This window comes from Capsicum annuum, chromosome 2, assembly GCF_002878395.1.
Source record: "Capsicum annuum cultivar UCD-10X-F1 chromosome 2, UCD10Xv1.1, whole genome shotgun sequence".
Taxonomy (NCBI): Eukaryota; Viridiplantae; Streptophyta; class Magnoliopsida; order Solanales; family Solanaceae; genus Capsicum; species Capsicum annuum.
This window is the reverse complement of record NC_061112.1, coordinates 55,880,353-55,898,285: the sequence shown is the minus strand read 5'-3', so window position 1 is coordinate 55,898,285 and position 17,933 is coordinate 55,880,353. Positions and strand designations below refer to the sequence as shown.

Sequence of the window (17,933 nt, the reverse complement as noted above, 5' to 3'; positions counted from 1 at the left end):
ACGAGTTCCTTCCCCTTATCCCCGGTGCGTGTGCCCAATGTGCGCATCAGGCAACTAACGAACCCTGATGCAAAAAGCACCAAGAAATAATAAAATTGATAGTCTGCCACTCGCTCCCCATCTGCAGTGTGTGTTAGGGGAACCTGTGCTTCTTTTGTAAACAAAATTGACTCTCGACAATGGATATCTCGGCTCTCGCATCAATGAAGAACATTGTGAAGTGCGATACTTGGTGTGAATTGCAGAATCCCATAAACCATCGAGTCTTTGAATGAAGGTTTTTTAGAAAGCCATTAGGACGAGGGCACATCTTTTTGGCATCACATATTGTGTTTCCCCCATTGTATCATTCCCCAATCATGTGGCGCGCTGTAATCGCGGGGCGGATACTGATGTGTGAGCTAATGCTAACACATTTAAGGCTTTTAACTAAGAATAATTGCAAAGTATTAAGAAACTTTTGTCATTTTTGATTGGTTTATGTTTGATTTTACAGTAGAATCTAATATGATAGAGAACCAACAAGAATGGAAGAAAAAGAGTTGAAATCCAAAGTAGATAGAGGCAAAAGTGTGGCTAACAAGATTTCTGATAAGTCGTCTGCCTTGTGATAAGCTATCAGATTCATCGTCAGCCATAGATAGAGAATTTGCCTAAGATTAAAAGTTGTGACGACATTTTGTGATAGGTCATCAAGGATCTGATAAGCGTCAATAATGCCATCAACCTAAGGCAGCACATGAGAACTAAAGAAGAGACTTGACAACATTTTGTGATAGGTCATCAAGAAACTGATAGGGCATCACTTTTTGTCGTTAGCGGTAGAAAGCAAGCACTAAAAGCCTAAAGGAAGCTGACGACATTTGTGATAAGTCGTCAGCCTCCTGATAGGCTATCACAAATAGTGTCACCTAATCTGAAGAATTTTTGAATTTTATTATTTTGTTTCCATAATTAGGGTGAACTATTTAAAGCCTTGAGTTTTGAGCAATATACTTTGATTTTTTTCTCTCTTTAACTTCTTGGCTTGAGAAAGCAATTACTTTGAAGAGATTATATTCATTATTTTAGGATTTTCTTTGTGAGTTAATCTTAGAATTTCTAGTTTCTATTCACCCCGTGGTAAGTTTATCTTTCAAAGCATGAATTCATCTAGGTGTTTTTATTATTACGTCATGAGTGGCTAAATTCCTTTAACCTGAATTATGGGATCTAGGGTTACACCTTGATAAGGTGTTAACTGTTCAAGATTGATGATTCTGATGTTCTAATTATTGTCTGTTGGTTGCAAACAATAGATACCACCTTTTTTTATTTTCTTGAGAAATAAATCAAATATAGTAGGAAGTTAATTATCAACAGAGACTTGAAAATACTCCATTTAATAATCAGCATTGTAACAAGGTTGGTTCACCTGAGGTAAAATCTAGACAGTAAATATAAATTCCCTAAGTCTGAGAAGATTAGGTAATTAAATTCTTAGGTAGGTCGAGAGACATTTAAACATAACTTCGATAAAGATAACTTGTTAACCTACCTACCTTGAGAATATTGAACCACTAGTAGCATCTATCAAGTACCAAAAGCCCAAGTGAACATAATTCTAGTTTCTTTTTATAAACTCTTGATTACGAACACTGAATCTAAAGTAACCAACAATTACTTGTTAAACTAAAAAAACCCTTTTTTTTGGAAACATCCAACTATCATCAGTTGTAATTTGAGAATTCTTTGTGAGAGTGAGCACAACTTGATTCTTGTAACCATTTTGTTAGAAATTGCATGATTGTGAGTGATTATGGGTAACTCTCTTGTTGTGAGGGCACATGGTTGATGAAGTTTGGGTAATTTATATGATTTTTTTTCTTGAACGATATGCATGAAATTCCCAACTTAATGAGTCTATTCTTGAGGGTAGGTTGTATCTAGGAATGATTTCTGAAGCTACTTCTTGTTCATAATTTTTGTGTGAGCCTATTTGATCATCTTTTCTTCCTTTATGGGTGCTAAGGCTTGTGTAGTATGCATAAATAGATATGTATTTTGAGGACGAACAAAGCTTTAAGTGTGGGGTGGTGATGTTGGGCGTATTTATACATCTAAGCACCATAACTTACCCATGTTTTAGCCAAGTTTTGAGGATAAAATACATAATTCTTGCACTTTGTCTATTTTTAGTTAAGTGAGCTGACCTATGTTATTCGCATGCTTTTCAGGTACTAATGAGGAAGATTACGACACTTGGGGACCTGTGGATAGCAAAGGAAACTTCACATAAAAGTAAAGCAGCTTTTGGACTGAATGTGATATATGAGAACTGTTTCTCGGGCAAACTCAATATTTTTAAATAGTTAAGGATGCAGTAGCAATTTATTAGAGAAGGATGTTATTAAAAGTCTTATGGCTGAATTTTTAGGGATTATTGAACATTCTATATTATTTGGAAAACAAGAGAAAGCGGCTTAGCTTGAGGAGAAAGAGAGAGAAACATTTTTCTCTCTTATTTTCGCTATTCATCTTCTCAACCAAGATCGTTCTAAGTTTTAGTATGATGAATATTTCTATTGTGATTTCCATTTTATTCATGAGTAGCTAAGTTTATTTGTTAGGGTTATGAAAACCTTGTAGTATACTCTCTATTGCTATGGGTTTTTGAATTTACGATGTGTTAATTCACTTATATTGAATTCTTGTGGTTGCAAACATAGGGAATGTGTCATTATAGCAATAACTTGTTCGATAGAAAATTTACTGTTTGGAAAAGAGAGTAGTGACAAGAAAATAGGGTTTCCAACCTCTATTTTACACGTTAATGCCTTAGCAGGATTAACTACTTGGAGAATTCGTATGATTGGTTTCGAGAGAACTAAGGTGAATAAATCCTTGATGGTTGAGAAACACTTAGATTTAGAATTAGAATACATCTCTCTATAAGTGCATGCATGTATAAATCCTTATTACTCATAGTTAATAGAGAAGTAAAAGCTACAAGGTGGACATAACCCTAACTTGTCATTCTCTGTGATTAAATATTAATACACATATTGCTTCATTGTTATATTGTAACTATCATTTCAAATTTAAACCAAAACCCCCCATTCAGGAACCTCTGACCAACAGTCCAGTAACAATTAAAATACTTAGTAACATAGTATTCCCTGTGGGATACGACACCCAACCTGGTTGGGTTCTATATTTGACAGCGATCGCTTACTCTCTCGTAAGAGAGGTGTAATTTGGGCTTATCAAATTTTGGCGTTGTTGCCGGGGAATATGGTTGTCGACTAAGTTGTGTTTGTTAGTCGACCTTTTGGTCAAAGATTTCCAAAATTTTACTTTTTGTTTGTTGTTTTTATTTTGATCAGGTTGAGTGTATTGCATGCCAAATATGTGGAGATCGGGCCACCCATTATTACCTATAAATCCTAAACCACATCTCATTGGTAGAATGGATGCGCAACGAGACCCTAAAAGAATAGCTGCTCAGCAGGAGCAGGCTAGATTAGCTGCATTGGTAGCTGTGCGAGTAAATCAACAGAATGCTGATAACCCAAGTCGGGTACTAAATCTTGATAATGAGAACCTGGGTGATGATGATTTATTAAATCTAAGGCGTACAGATGATGTGGCTGCACCAGTGAACAGGAATGTCAATAGACATCATCAAGCTAAGATGAGACCCGAACGCCCAGTTGTGCAAGTTGCTTTTGAGAATGGTGATGATGACTTGGATAGGGCTGGTGCCACAGGGGCTATTATTCCTCTGCCCTTGGCACCCAGAGCTAAGTTCAATATTACTAGCACAATGATCCAGCTACTGCAACTCAAAGGGTTATTTGGTGGAATTACAGGCAATGATCTGATTATGCATCTGATTAATTTTATCTCAATATGCAAATCATTTGACAATCCAGGGGTTGGACAGAATGCGATTAGACTGCGTTTATTTCCATTGTCTCGATCTGGAGAGGCAACTCTATGGTTAAATGGGATAACTCCCGACTCTATTACCAATTGGAGGCAACTGAAAGACACTTTCTTAGAAAGATTCTTTCCATCATCCAAGAAAGCATAATTGAGAGATGAGATAAGCAATTTTAGATAGCTTCCACCTGAAGCTCTCCACGAGACTTGGGAGAGGTTCAAGAACAAGCTGATGCATGCCCAAATAATCAGATGACCAATGTCCACTTGATGGAGATATTATATAGGGCTTTGAATTTGGTGACTAAACCAGTGGTAGATAATGTTGCGGGTGGGTCATTCATTGACCTTACTTTTCTCATGGAATATTGTCTCCTCGATTGTGGAAGGCAGCACGCGCCTCTAGCGTGCTTTGGCATCTACACATTCCAGACGCTGTCCTGTGGGCTCTCAATTCGACCTGTCTTGAAACACGGACCAAGGAGTCTGACATGTGTGTAAGTCGACGGGTGAGTAAACCCGTAAAGCATAAGGAAGCTAATTGGTAGGATCCCCCTGAAGGGTGCACCGCCGACCGACCTTGATCTTTTGAGAAGGGTTCGAGTGTAAGCATAACTATTGGGACTCGAAAGATGGTGAACTATGCCTGAGCGGTACAAAACCAGAGGAAACTATAGTGGAGGCCTGCAGCTATACTAACATGAAAATCATTCATCTGACTTGAGTATAGGGGAGAAAGACTAATCAAACCATCTAGTAGCTGGTTCCCTCTAAAGTTTCCCTCAGGATAGCTGGAGCTCGCATGCGAGTTCTATTGTGTAAAGCCAATTATTAGAGGTCTCGGGAGCACAATGCCCTCGACCTATTCTTAAACTTAAAATATGTAGGTTGGGGCGGCTGTGTTGTTGAGCTGATTCACAGAATCAAGAGCTCCAAGTAGGCCATTTTTCATAAGCAGAACTGGCGATGTGGGATGAACCAAAAGCCAAGTTATGATGCCAAACTATACACTAACCTAGATCCCACAAAGGGCATTGGTCGATTAAGACAGCAGGATGGTGGTAAAGAAAGTCAAAATCTATTAAGGAGTGTATAACGACTCACCTGCTGAATCAACTAGCCCTAAAAATGGATGGCACTTAAGCGCGCGACCTACACCCGTCCATTGAGGCAAGTGCCAGGCCCCAATGAGTAGGAGTGTGCGGTGGTCGCTGCAAAACCTTGGGCGCAAGCTCTAGCGGAGTAGCCATCGATGCAGATCTTAGTGGTAGTAGCAAATATTCAAAGGAGAACTTTGAAGGCCGAGGAGGGAAAAGGTTCTAAGTGAACGGCACTTGTATATGGGTTAGTCGATCCTAAGGGTCAGGGGAACCCCGACAAATAGCACAATTCACGCTTACTCCAAAAGGAAATCATTTTAAAATTCCGGAACTGGGACGTGGCAGTTGACAGCAACATTAGGAAGTTTGGAGACATCGACGGGAGCCTCAGGAAGAGTTATTTTTTCTGTTTAACAGCCTATCCACCCAGGAATCAACTCAGCCGGAGGTATGGTCCTATGGCAGGAAGAGCACCACACGTCGTATGGTGTCCGGTGTGCTACTAGCTACCTATGAAAATCCAGAGGACCGAATGCCATACACGTATGATCGTACTCATAACCGCATCAGTTCTCTAAGGTTAACAGCCTCTGGTCGATGGAACAATGTAGGTAAGGAAAGTCGGCAAAATAGATTCGTAACTTCGAAAAAAGAATTAGCTCTGAGGGATGGGCATGGCAGTGCCAGTCCCTAACTCGTTGATTGTCGGTGGACTGCTCGAGCTGCTCCTAAAGCTAGAGCGGGTCGCTGCAGGCCGTCCGGGGGATGAACTGGGAATGGTTCATTAAGGGGACTTCCCCACTCGTAAAACTATCAACTTAGAACTGGTACGGATAAGAGAAATCTGACTGTTTAATTAAAACAAAGCATTGCGATGGTCCCAACGGATGTTCACGCAAGGTGATTTCTGCCCAGTGCTCTGAATGTCAAAGTAAAGAAATTTAACCAAGCGTGGGTAAAAAGTAGGAGCAACTATGACTCTCTTAAGGTAGCCAAATGCCTCGTCATCTAATTAGTGACGCACATGAATGGATTAATGAGATTCCCACTATCCCTATTTACTATCCAGAGAAACCACAGCCAAGGGAACAGGCTTGACAGAATCAGCAGGAAAAGAAGACCCTATTGAGCCTGACTCAAGTTAGAATTTGTCAAATTACTTGAGAGGTGTGGTATAAGTGGGAGCCGAAAGGCGAAAGTGAAATAACACTACTTTTAATATTGTTTTACTTATTCAGTAAATCGGAAGTGGGGCATTACCCCTTTTTTTGAACCCAAGGTTCGCTCTACGGCACGATTTAGGCAGAAGACATTGTCTGGTGGGGAGTTTGGCTGGGGCAGCACATCTGTTAAAAGATAACATAGGTGTCTAAAGATGACCTCAACGAAAACAGAAATCTCATATGGAATAGAATAGTAAAAGCTTATTTGATTCTAATTTCCAATACGAATACGAACCATGAAAGCGTGGCCTAACAATCCTTTAGACCTTTGAAATTTGAAGCTAGAGGTGTCAGAAAAGTTACCACAGGGATAACTAGCTTGTGATAGACAAGTGTTCATAGCGACGTTGCTTTTTTATCCTTTGATGTTGACTATTCCTATCATTGAGAAGCAGAATTCACCAAGTGTTGGAGTGTTTACCCACCAATAGGAAATGATATCTGGGTTTAGACCGTTATGATATAGGTAAGTTTTACCCTACTGATGACAGTGTCGCAAAAGTAATTCAACCTTGTATGAGAGAAATCCTTGATTCACACAATAGGTCATCGCTCTTGGTTGAAAATCCAGTGGTATGAAGCTACCGTGTGCTGGATTATGACTGAATGCCTCTAAGTCAGAATCCAGGCTAAAAGCGATGCATGCGCTAGCCATCCACTTGCCGACCCGCAGTATGGGGCCTCGGCCCCTAAAGGTACGTGTCGTTGGCTAAGCCATCACGATAGAAGGGTCGCTATGGCCACCTTGAAGTACAATTTCCATCAAGTGGTGAGTAGAATCCTTTACAGACGACTAAAAAAAGCAACAGGGTATTGTAAGTGGAAGAGTTGCCTTGCAGCCATGATCCACTGAGATTCATCCCTATGTTGCTCTGGTTCGTCCATCCCCCTCCAATCTAATCATTTTTCTGTCCATCTCTAAAGGAGGTTTGTGTATCCGTACTTGGAAAATCCCACTAAGTGTTGTGAGTTCACCTTACCCTCAAGTATGCCGTGGTATAGCCTCACTCGAGTTCACCACTTGTTTTTAAAATATCGCGGGCGTTTCATTTCAAACGGGTAAGTATGATATCAAATGGACTTTCATGCAAAAATACGGCATCACAATTATAGGTTTTTCGTGATTTTGAGTGCATCTCAAGAGCCCATCAATGCGTCGCAAGGACAACGTTGGTGTGTGAAGGGATGTCGCAATTAGAGGTTTAAGTGACCATCAAGTGCAATCCCAAAGACATGTCCAATAACCCGGGCTTCAATATCTGGCAAAATGGATAGCATGAAAAATAAGTGTCGTCAAGTGTCGTGATGAATAATGCTGAAGAACTTATAGTGGCCTACCATGCTAGTGTCTTTGTCAAATTGGTTGCACCAAGGCACCACGGCACCGTGCACCATGGCGCCATGGAACCAAGGCATAATAGCACTACGCACCATGTCATAATGGAGCCAAGGAACCAGGGCTCCGCACACCATGCCACCATAGAACAAAGGCAGCGCACACCATGGTACCATGGCACCGCGCACCATGACACCAAGGTACCACGCACTATGGCACCGTGCACTATAGCACCAAGGAAACGCGCAACATGGTATCAAGGCACCATGGCTCCGTGCATATCCTAAGTTATGAACTGTGTGGTTGTAACCCGCGCGTCCGTGCATTCGCCATGGGCACATCAAGGCACCATGACACCATGGGTAAGGTGAAGGCACCGTGCAAAAATCAAAAGAGCGAAAACCTAGGCTCGATCATCCGAATATATTCATAATGTTCATCCATCATTATCCTCACTGTTATATCTCCTTTCGTTAAATACACGCTCTAAGAATATTTTATCGATATTTCAATATTACCTCATATGTTGGGGCAGTTTTCGTAATGTCCCCAAGTTTTTTTAAATTTCTTATTTAATCCTTAAATATTTAAATTTAAATATCAAATATGCACTCAATTATTGGTTTAAGATTATTTTAACATGCATGTTTTGGGGTTGTTACTTATCTATTCCATTCTAGACAGTTTTACTAATGTCCCCCACGTTATTTTTATATTTTTAATTTTTTATTGAATATCCTTAAATTTTGATATTTTATATCATTACGTTATACGTATACATATGCACTCAATTATTGGTTTAAGATTACTTCATTCTAATATGCATCTTTGGATGTTGTTACTTATTTGTTGCATTCTGGGTGATTTTACTAATGCCCCCAGGTTATTTTTAAATTTTTTAAAAAAATTTATTTAATATCCTTAAATTTTGATACTTTATATCATTACATTATAAGTACAAATATGTATTGAATTATTGGTTTAGGGTTACTTCATGCATTGGGAATATTTTTCTAATGTTTTTATATTTTAAAAATATTTTCATATTTTTTATTTATTTTTTGAATTTTCATAAATAATATTTGAAAAAAAATATTTTCTTAATGAAAATTATCATTTACAAATTATGTGACTCTTTTGTGAGTGCATTGGCTCAGTCTTACGTCCAAACATGTCGTTATGGACCGTCCATGTCTAGTATGATTCTCTGGCAAAATCATGTCTAGTCTTGTCACTTGAGATTTTTTTAAGCATATATAAGGTAGGTAGAGGTGTTGAAGTCTCTTCAAGGCGACTTTCGCTAGTGGGCATAGGCGCTCATTGGGCATGTTGGCGTGCACTGTGGGAACATGGCAGTATGCATGGCTAGTCTGTGAGAGCCGCCAGTGCCCGCAAAAAAAGATCGACCATGCGTCATTGTGCAGTCGTGTCTGCTATCAGTGGCATCATCTACGACAGGGCTGTTGGTGCTTGATTTTGGATTAGTCGGTGTATTTATGCATGCGGCCAAGCTCCAGGCGTTGCATTCATGGGGCCAAGTGAATCCGCATAGAGAGTCGGCAGCCGATATGGGTGGCACTCGTGCACTAACCTCGGCGTGCCTTTATCTCCTCTACTCCCCCCAAGAGTGGTCAATCATGTCAAGCGGGACTTATTCTAGCCTTGCAATATCTGCATAGGCAGCAGCGTACGGCATCTATTGTTGAGCATTGAGATCGGTATTGGGCGCACATCGATAGAGCATATGGATGCACAGCGCGTGAGTTGTGTTCGGCATATACGGTTAGGTTGGATCCTTGCTAGAGAAGCGACGTCCTGACCTGCCTGCCATCTCAGTTATAGGGCAAGCACAATTTAGGCTTGCTCAAAGTCAGTTTCCTGTGTTGCAAACCTAATTCCCAGGCATTACTAAGTTTTATCGATCACCTTTCGCCCCTTATATTTCGTGCATGGGGTGAACCGAAAGACTGCCCCCATGCCCCATGCCTTCCTCGCTTTATCATGTGATGTCGTGGTCCATGAGTGGCAGTCGGGATTCTCAGATGCGGTAGATGCAGTGGGCTTGGGGTCTTCATCGGCTCCTATCAACCCTATACGATGCTCCTTATAAACAACGGTCACGCTCGCCTTGAACCCATCTCTGCCTTTTCGGGCAGGCCAGGCACATGCGGTACCGGCGTCGATGAGGAATGCTACCTGGTTGATTATTCCAATAGTCATATGTTTGTCTTAAAGATTAAGACATGTATGTGTAAGTATGAACAAATTCAAACTGTGAAACTGTGAAAGGCTCATTAAATCGGTTATAGTTTGTTTGATGGTATTTACTACTCGGATAACCGTAGTAATTCTAGAGCTAATACGTTCAACGAACCTTGACTTCTAAAAGGGATGCATTTATTAGATAAAAGGTTGACTCAGGCTCTGCCCATTGCTACGATGATTTATGATAAGTCGATGGATTGTACGTCCATCGTGCCGGCGACACAACATTCAAATCTCTGCCCTATCAACTTGTGATAGTAGGATATTAGCCTACTATGGTGGTGACGAGTGACAGAGAATTAGGGTTCAATTTCGAAGAAGGAACCAGAGAAACAGCTACCACATCAAAGGAAGGCAGCAGGCGCACAAATTATCCAATCCTGACACAGGGAGGTAGTGATAATAAATAACAATACTGGGCTCAATGAGTTTTATAATTGGAATGAGTACAATCTAAATCCCTAAACGAGTATCCATTGGAGGGCAAGTCTGGTGCCAGAACCCACGGTAATTCCAGCTCCAATAGTGTATATTTAAGTTATTACAGTTAAAAAGTTCATAGTTGGACTTTGGGATGGGCCGGTCGGTCCGCCTATGGTTTGCACCAGTCGTCTCATCCCTTCTATCCTTGATGCACTCCTGTCCTTAACTGGTTGGGTCGTGCCTCCGGTGTTGTTACTTTGAAGAAATTATAGTTCTCAAAGCAAGCCTACGCTCTGTATACATTAGCATGGGATAACAACATTATAGGATTTTGGTCCTATTACGTTGGCATTCGGGATTGGAGTAATGATTAAAATGAACAATCAGGGGCATTTATATTTCATAGTCAGAGGTGAATTTATTTGTTTATGAAACATAAACAATTGCGAAAGCATTTTCCAAGGATGTTTTCATTAATCAAGAATGAAAATTAGGGGCTCGAAGATGATCAGATACCATCTTAGTCTCAACCATAAATGATGTCGACCAGGGATCAGCGGATGTTGCTTTTAGGAATCCGCCGGCACCTTATGAGGAATCAAAGTTTTTGGGTTCCAGAGGGAGTATGATCACAAGGCTAAAACATAAAGAAATTGATAGAAGGGCACCTATAGGAGTAGAGCCTGCAGCTTAATTTGACTTAACACGGGAAATATACCAGGTCTAGACATAGTAAGGACTGACAAACTGAGAGCTGTTTCTTGATTCTATGGGTGGTGGTGCATAGCCGTTCTTAGTTGGTAGAGCAATTTGTTTGGTTAATTTCATTAACGAACAAGACCTCAGCCTGTTAACTAGCTATGCGGAGTTATCCCTTCGCGGCCAGCTTCTTAGAGGGACTACAGTCTTTTAGGCCGTGGAAGTTTGAGGCAATAACAGGTCTAGTAAGCGCGACTCATCAGCTCGCGTTAACTACATCCCTTCCCTATGCACACACCGCCTGTCACTCCTACCGAGTAAATGATATGATAAAATGTTTGGATAATGGTGACATGGGTGGTTCGCTGCCCACGATGTCGCTAGTAGTCCATTAAACCTTATCATTTAGAAAAAAAGAGAAGTCGTAATAAGGTTTTTGTACATGAACCTGCGGAAGGATCATTGTCAAAACCTACACAGTAGAATGACCCACGGATGTGTTTAACAGCTAGGGAGTCCGTACAGGAGGGGTGCTCCGACCCTCCACACAAGCGCCTTTCCCTCGTCCCTGACGCGTGCCCCAAGCGTGTACGTCGGGCGACTAACAAACCCATGTGCGGAAAGTACCAAAGAATACTTCAATTGATATCCTAACCCACGCACCCCATCTGCGGTGTGCACCGAGGGGACCTGTGCTTCTTTTTTAAATAAAAATGACTCTCGGTAATGGATATCTCAGCTCTTGCATCGATGAAGAATATAGCGTAATGTGATACTTGGTGTGAATTGCAGAATCTCATGAACCATCGAGTCTTTGAACGTAAGTTACGCCCGAAGCCATTAGGCCGAGTGCACGTTGGCCTGGGCGTCATGCATCGCATCGACCCCTTGCATCACACCTTAATCATGGGGCGTGTTGTCATCACAATGTGGATACTATCCTTCCTTGCGCGTCGATCTCATAACTAGACTAAATGTGATTCCACGTCGATAAACATCATGGCAAGTGGTGGTTGTAACTCGACTCTCTTTGTTGTTGCGGCTATAGCCTATCGTGCGTTCGGACTCCATAACCCTATCACACTTAGCCATTCCAACCACAACCCCATGTCAGGTGGGATTACCTGCGGAGTTTAAGCATATCAATAAGCGGAGGAAAAAAAACTTATAAGGATTCCCTAAATAATGGCGAGAGAATTGGGAATATCCCAGCCTTAGAATTAGGCGGCTCCGTCATCCAAATTTTAGTCTAGAGAAGCGTCCTCAGCAGTGGACCAATCCCAATAAACCTGGAAGGAGGCGCAAGACAGGGTGAGATCCTTGTTGTTCCCGAACCTTGTCGCACCATAAGGTGCTATCTACGAGTTGGATTGTTTGGGAATGCAGCCCAAATCAGGTGGTGAATTCCGTCCAAGGCTAAATACAGGCAAGAGATCGATAGCGAACGAGTACCATAAGGGAATGATGAAAAGTACTTTGAAAAGAAATTCAAAAAGTGCTTTAAATTATTAGGAGAAAAGCAGATGGGGGCCGGTGATGCACCCCGGTCGGATATAAAATGGTGATAAGATGGTCTGCCGATAGACTCGTGGTATGGACCAGCGTGGATTGGGGGCGGCCAAAGCCCGAGCTCTTGATACACTCTTTGAATGTCGTTTCCTCAATTATAGCAGACAGCGTGCACCTCTGGCGTGCTTCGGCATCTGTGCGCTACGGATGCTGGCCTGCGGGCTCCTCATTTGAGCCGTCTTGAAATACAGACCAAGGATTCTGACATTTATGCGAGTCAACGGGCGATCAAAATCGTAAGGTGTAAGGAAGCTAATTGTTGGTATCCCATTGAAGGGTACCCCACCGATCAACCTTGATCTTCTGAGAAGGGTTCAAGTGTGAGCATACCTTTAGGGACTCGAAAAATAGTGAACTATGCCTAAGCGGGGAGAAGCCAGAGGAAACTCTGGTGGAGGCCCGCAGCGATACTAACGTGCAAATTTTTCATCTGACTTGGGTATAGGGGTGAAAGACTAATCGAACTTTCTAGTTCTTCTTCCCTCTGAATTTTCCCTCAGGATAGCTGGAGCTCACATGCGAGTTCTATAGGGTAAACCCAATTATTAGAGGCCTCGGGGGCACAACGCCCTTGACCTATTCATAAACTTAAAATAGGTAGAATGGAGTGGCTACTTTGTTAAGACGCACCACAGAATCAAGAGCTCCAAGTGGGCCTTTTCTGGAAAGCAGAACAGGTGATGCGGGATGAACCAGAAGCCAGGCTATAGTGCTAAACTGTGTGCTAACCCAGATCCCACAAAGGGTGTTAGTCAATTAAGACAGCGGGACGGTGGTCATGGGAATTGAAATCCACTAAGAATTGTAAAAAAACTCTCCTGTTGAATCAACTAGCCCCAAAAATAAATGGTGCTTAAGTGCGCAACCTACACTCGGCTGTCGGGGCAAGTGCCAGGCCCCGATGAGTAGGAGGGAATGGTGATCGCTGTAAAACGTTGGGTGCTAGCTCATGTAAAGCTGCCTTCGGTGCAAATCTTAGTGGTAGTAGCAAATATTCAAATGAGAACTTTGAAGGATTAAGAGGGGAAAGGTTCCATGTGAATGGCACTTGCACATGGGTTTATTGATCCTAAGGGTCGAGCTAAACCCGATAAATAGCATGTTTTATGCATACTCTGAAATGGAATTGGGTTAAAATCCCTGAACCGGGATGTGGCAGTCGACAGCAATGTTAGAAAGTTCGAAGATGACGGTCAGTAAAAGTTATCTTTTTTGTTTAACAGCCTTCCCACCCTGGAATCAGCTCAGCCAAAGGTAGGGTCCAGCGGCTAGAAGTGCAACGCACATTGTGTGGTTTTCGGTGTGCTCTCGGAGGCCCTTGAAAATCTAGAAAATTGAATTCCATCTACGCCCAGTCATACTTATAACTGCATCAGGTCTACAAGGTGAACAGCCTATGGTCGATGGAACAATGTAGGTAAGAGAAGTCGGCAAAATAGATCCATAACTTCAAGAAAAGGATTGGCTCTGAGGTATGGGCATGGGGGTCCCAGTCCCAAACCCTTCGGCTATCGGTGGACTGCTCGAGCTGCTTCCATAGCGAGAGCGGGTCACCGTGTGCCGAATAGGGGATGGATTAGGAACGGTTCCTTCGGGGGCATTCCACTGGTCGAACAGCAACCTCAGAACTGGTATGGACAAAGGGAATCCTACTATTTAATTAAAACAAAGCATTGTCATGGTCCCAACGGATGTTCACGCAATGTGATTTCTGCCTAATGCTATGAATGTTAAAGTGAAGAAATTCAACCAAGTACGGGTAAACGGTGGGAGTAACTATGACTTTCTTAAGGTAGCCAAATTCCTCATCATCAAATTAGTGACACATATGAATGGATTAACGAGATTCCTACTGTCCGTGTCTACTATCCAGCGAAACCACATCCAAGGGAACGGGCTTGGCAGAATCAGCAGGGAAAGAAAACCCTGTTGAGCTTGACTCTAGTCTGACTTTGTGAAATGACTTGAGAGATGTAGTATAAGTGGGAGCCAAACGACGAAAGTGAAACACCACTACTTTAACATTATTTTACTTATTTCGTGAATCAAAAGTAGGGTACTGCCCCTCATTTTTGACCCAAGGCTCACTCTGCGGACTGATCGAGGTGGAAGACATTGTTCGGTGGGGAGTTTAGCTGGGACGGCATATCTTTTAAAAGATAATGTAGGTATCCTAAGATGAGCTCAACGAGAACAGAAAAATTGTGTGGAACAGAAGGGTAAAAGCTCATTTGATTTTGATTTCCAGTATGAATACGAACCGTGAAAGCATGGCCTAATGATCCACCAACCTCAATATCAGGGTTTTTATATGGATTTGAAAGGAACCCAAATTAACCATCTCAGATTTGCAGATGATATCATCATCATCACTACTGGCAGAAGAAACACTCTTAGACTGATTATGAAGACATTGGCTTCTTATGAAATTGTATTTGGCTAAATGATCAAAAAAAATAAGAGTCAATTCATGTTACCAAACCAAGATTTTCCTTCTACTGACTTTAGGATTAAAGATGAAATAGGGTTTAAGCAAAAACACAGCCCCAGTACATACCTTAACTGTCCCATTTACATTGGCAGACAGAAAATCAGTCACTATGCTGGCCTGGTTAGTAGTGTGGCCTCAAGAATAGCAGGATGGAATTCTAAACTGCTAAGTTATGGTGGTAGATTTGTGCTAATTAAACATGTTCTACAATCTATACCTATCCACATTCTTTCTGCCTACATATCTCCAAAGTCTATTATAAAATAGCTCATATGTTTGTTTGTGGAATTCTTCTGGGGTTGGAAGGATAACAAGAAGATGTACCATTGGGCTTCATGGAATGATTTATGTTACCCATATTTTGAAGGTGGTATTGGTGTTAGACACATTACTGATATATGTAAGGTATTGCAATTGAAACAATGGTGGATATTCAAAAGCAAAAACACCCTTTGGGGAAAAATTTTACTATCCAAATACTGCAAGAGAATGCATGTTGTAGCTAGGAAAAGGTCCACTAGATAATCTCTGATGTGGAGAACTATGATGATGAACAAGGGAGATGTTGAACACCATATTCTATGGAGAATTAGGTCAGGTACTTGTCACTTTTGGTGAGACAGCTGGTTTGGTTTGGGAGCACTAAACAACTACAGACTTGCTGGTGTAAATTCAAGTATTGCTAAAGTGTAAAATTTCATAGTTGATGGTGAGCGGAATCTTCAGATGTTTTCCACTATTCTTTCTCTTTAGGTAGTGCAATGTATCCTCAGAAATCTAATCCAGTATTAGGACGGGATTCAGGACTTCCCAATTTGGACTCTAAGTCCAAGTGGTGAGTTCAACTGCTCAACTGCCTGGGAGCTGATTAGAGAACATAGAGAGATGACAATGTTTCATAGTCATTTCTGGAACATCATGATTCCATTCAAATGCTACTTTCTAATAGGGAGAACCCTAAGAATGAAACTGCCTACCAATAAAAGGCTCTGCCTTTTTGGTATATCCCCTGTCAAGTGTGGGTGTTGTTCTAATTTTGGATGGGATAATATTCCTCACACCTTTGTTGAGGGCCCATTTGCAAACCATATATGGAGATATTTCTCATCAACTATGTGAATTCCACATGCCCCTGCATCAATCAAGACCCTTCTCCTAAAATTTCGGAAAATGAGAAGAGTTAATAGAGCTCATTAGCTGGTGCTTCAAGCTCTTCCGATTTTCATTTGCTGGAATCTATGGAAAAATAGATGTGTTGTTAAATATGGTGTAAAAAAACCCTATTAGCTAGGGTTATGTTTCTTATATACAAAGACATCTCCCTCATACTATACAATGTATTCCCTTACATTCCCTAGCCTTCTAGATGGTCCAACCTGCCAGCTTATATGGAGAATTATAGACAGAGGACCAAAGTTACCACTGTATATTGGACTAAACCACCAGCTCCAATGGTTAAATTAAACTCGGATGGTAGTGCTCTATCTAACCCTAAAAGGATTGGTGCAGGGGGTTATTAGAGATCATAATGGTAATTTCATTTATGCATATGTTGCTCCTTCGGGACAAGGACCAATAATCAATTTGAAGTGGAAGCTGTTATATGGGGACATTCTTGGTGTTTGAGTAATGATATTCAGCAGCTGATCCTGCAAGTGGGTTCTCAATTATTGATCAAATGGATAAGGAACCAAATGACAATACCCTAGAATTTACACCCTCTTGTGGATTCCTTACTAAAGATCATAGAAAAGTTTTAGTTTTGTATTTGCAGACATGTATATAGAGAAGCTAACTTTGTAGCAAATGCACTGTCAAAAGTGAGCCATCAGTTTGACCAGCCACAACATTATTTCCATAGTTGTCAACTACCATCAGTTGTAGCAAGCTATTATCAGCTTGATAAAATGGAAATGCTAAGCTTCAAGAGAAGGAAGGTGAACAAGATACGAGATCCACCATAGTACAAGACAGTAGTTAGGATGAAACATAAATTGTAAAATGTTTGTTTCACTCTTATATGTTGCTACACAATCTGAGGTCAGGTTTATGCCCTCCTCTTGTACAGTTCTTTATGGATAAATAAAAATTAAAATTTTCCAGAAAAATAAAATACAAAATATAAATAAAACAATATAAAATAAGAATCAAACGTTCTTTTTCAATTTTCTTTTCATCTTTTTTTCAATCAAATCAACGGTTTAATTTTTTTTTCAATTTCAAATCTCTTGCCTTCAAAATCCATTTGTATCAACAAATATATTTTTTATCAATGAACAATTTGTATCATTTGTATTTATATGATTCAAGTTATATAAATATATATCGTTCGATGTAATATAAATCATTTGTATTTATATAATTTAATTTATATTAAGAAATACAATTCCTACCAACAAATATAAATAAAATACCAAAGAAGACAAAACAAAAAATATTCATATCAAACATACTTGATTTTATCTATTCAAATACAAGTAAGCAATCAAAATTCATATACAGATATATAAATAACACAATATAAAATGAAAATCAAACGTTCTTTTTCAATTCTCTTTTCATCTCTTTTTCAATCAAATCAACAGTTCAATTTATTTTTCAATTTCAAATCTCTTGCCTTCAAAATCCATCATTTTTATAGATCTTTATCCAATTTTACCATTAATCTCAAATTACTTACCCAAATCTATACATAAATCTAACTTTTCACAATTCATGCTGAAGAAACGAATGTGAAATGAAATTCTAAAAAAATAAAAGAAAGAGAAGTAGATCAGACACCAAAAATAAGAGAGAGGGGAAGAAAAGCAGCGCGGAAGGGCAGTGGGTAGCAGGCATAAAACCGAAAACTTTTTGTAGTGATGCTTTTTAACTTACTTCCTTGGGGAGAAAAAACATATCAA

At 40.5% G+C, this 17,933-nt stretch overlaps 1 non-coding gene and 3 pseudogenes across 1 annotated transcript; all 4 read left to right on the top strand.

Moving 5' to 3' along the window:
• The first annotated feature begins 168 nt into the window (after positions 1 to 168).
• On the top strand, positions 169 to 293 carry LOC124896495 (annotated as a pseudogene).
• A 3,679-nt stretch (positions 294 to 3,972) lies between these two features.
• Positions 3,973 to 7,128, top strand: LOC124896478 (annotated as a pseudogene).
• A 4,557-nt stretch (positions 7,129 to 11,685) lies between these two features.
• On the top strand, positions 11,686 to 11,841 carry LOC124896374. Its single transcript, XR_007052737.1, has one exon. It is a non-coding gene; the product is annotated as a 5.8S ribosomal RNA (ribosomal RNA).
• Positions 11,842 to 12,070: 229 nt separating this feature from the next.
• Positions 12,071 to 14,962, top strand: LOC124896485 (annotated as a pseudogene).
• Positions 14,963 to 17,933: the final 2,971 nt, after the last annotated feature.